Source organism: Terrapene carolina, unplaced genomic scaffold (assembly GCF_002925995.2).
Source record: "Terrapene carolina triunguis isolate 2854851 unplaced genomic scaffold, T_m_triunguis-2.0 Scaffold231, whole genome shotgun sequence".
In the NCBI taxonomy this organism is placed as follows: domain Eukaryota; kingdom Metazoa; phylum Chordata; order Testudines; family Emydidae; genus Terrapene; species Terrapene triunguis.
In genome coordinates, this window is record NW_020664582.1 from 13,919,574 (window position 1) to 13,921,693 (window position 2,120).

The following is a 2,120-nucleotide window of genomic DNA, read 5'->3' on the forward strand; positions in this document are numbered from 1 at the left end:
TAAAAGCTTGTGATTGAATTGTGATGTCTGAATCTTTCATCGGCCTGGCGTTTCTCTCTCTCTCTCTGCCCTCACAGCAAGTGCTAAGAAGAGGACGCTATTTTCCCCATCTCTTCTAGACAATTGAGGTTGTATCTTTGGAGGTGTTCCCCGTTCCATTTGTGCATTATGATGTCAATGGTCCCTGAGGTCTTTGGGAGGATCCTTCCTTTACATTGGCCTCTGAGATACTAATTGCACACACTGGAATTATGCAGACTGTAGGGCCCGATTCTGCACAGTGCTTTGTGCCCTTCCACTCCTGTTGAAGTGGGGAGTGCTCGGATTACTTTGGATAAAATGGAACCATAGGGTGACCCAATACATCTTCATGGCAGCATGGACACATTGCTATTTAGTGGGATGCTAGCTAGCTAGCTAGGCATCCATCCATCCCTTAAACTTCTTTGTACTACCTGGTTCCACTACTTCCATCCATTTCCCAAAACCAGGAAGACTATTGAGAGGCTGTGGAGCAAAGAGACTTCGCTTTGTGGCTGTTTTACAACGTGTAGTAAACTAAAGTTATTGGACAGCCTCATGTTTTGCTGCCCCATCCCCATCCAGGTTTCCAGGCAACAACAGAAACAATGCAATCTTGTATAAAAGTCATGCGTCTTCATTTTTTAAGACCTTGGCAAGGTGATCGCTCCTCAGCATGGTCCCGCCGAGAACAATGCTCTGTTCATGGAACAAGACGTCTGCATCTTATGAGAGGATGCTTAAGGTGTAGTCACAGCCTTCTTCATTGAAATCATCATGCTCATTAAATCACACTCATTTCCACATCCACAGAAGGGTGGGCTCTCAAACTGCATTAAGAGTGGCTAGACCACAGCACCGGGCTTCAGGACTCCTGGGGGTCTATTTTCAGCTCCTTGGGCACCTGGCTGTTCCTCAGTTTACCCAACTGGAAAATGGATTTACTCCTTCAGCACTTCAAAGGTTCTGTGACAATGAATTAGTTGTATGCAAAGCACTGAGTTTCTCATATAAATGGACAAAGTGCTATTAATTAACTACGTTAATTACACTGTAGCAGCAAGCAGTTGGAAAACGTGATTTACTGTGAAGGAGACAACACTCATTCACTCCCAAATATTTTAACTGCTGGACAGGGGGAAGGAAAAAAAGCTGCTGGCAAAGTCAATAGCTTCAGCTCTATACAAAATAGTCTTTCATATTCTATATATGCCTCAATGTGGAAGACTTCAAGCATTACTCTAGGGATATCTTCTTATTCTAGAAGGGTGAGATTTACCCCCGTGTAGAGGGCCTGCATCAATCCCCTTATAATCTAAACTGCAGTTATACTCTGAGAAGTAAAGCCCCAGTATTGCAAGGAACTTTGTGTAGGTTCAGGAGTTCATTGCAGGACAGAGGGGGGATAGAACATTATGGGGGTTCCTCCTAATAAGGCCAGATCATCTGCACTCCATTTACATTTTAAAAGAGAGTTGTTTATTTAATAGTCAGCCCATCATATGCTGAAATTCATACTGGCTTCTTTCTGGCTCACCCATCAACAGTAATGGTTTTCTAATGGGAATTTAATTAATAATTTTGTTCAAGATGCTTAAGACAGAATAGAATCCAGATCCCTCTTGCAGGGTTGTGTTGGCTCTGAAATGGTAAGAGGATTAAACAAAAGTAATGAAAATGTGCTGTGAGCAGCGTAAGCAGATATGACTCCGCACATACACAAAGACCTATTGGATGAGTAGGTGCAACATTTGCAATCACGGTACAGAATATAGCTGAACTTCAAGCCCTTAAAGTGGGGCTTAAGTGGTGCTAAGAGACTTGTGCATTCTTTAGGCACAAGGGTGTATTTCTCCCTAAGTGTCTTCAGTTCAACTTATTTAAAGAATAATTTTTCATCAGCATGCAGTGTCAGCTGTTGGGCAACGCACTGCATCAGCATCTCTTTGGTCAGTGCAAGCTCAGGAATGTTCTGTTCCCTTCCAAGCAACGAGTTTGATGTCTTGTCACCCGTACTTGGCATGCGGCTGCAGCGCATGTTATTCTTGTTTCATAAAAAAATTCAGGCTCAAGCACTCTGTTCCCATTTATACAATGCA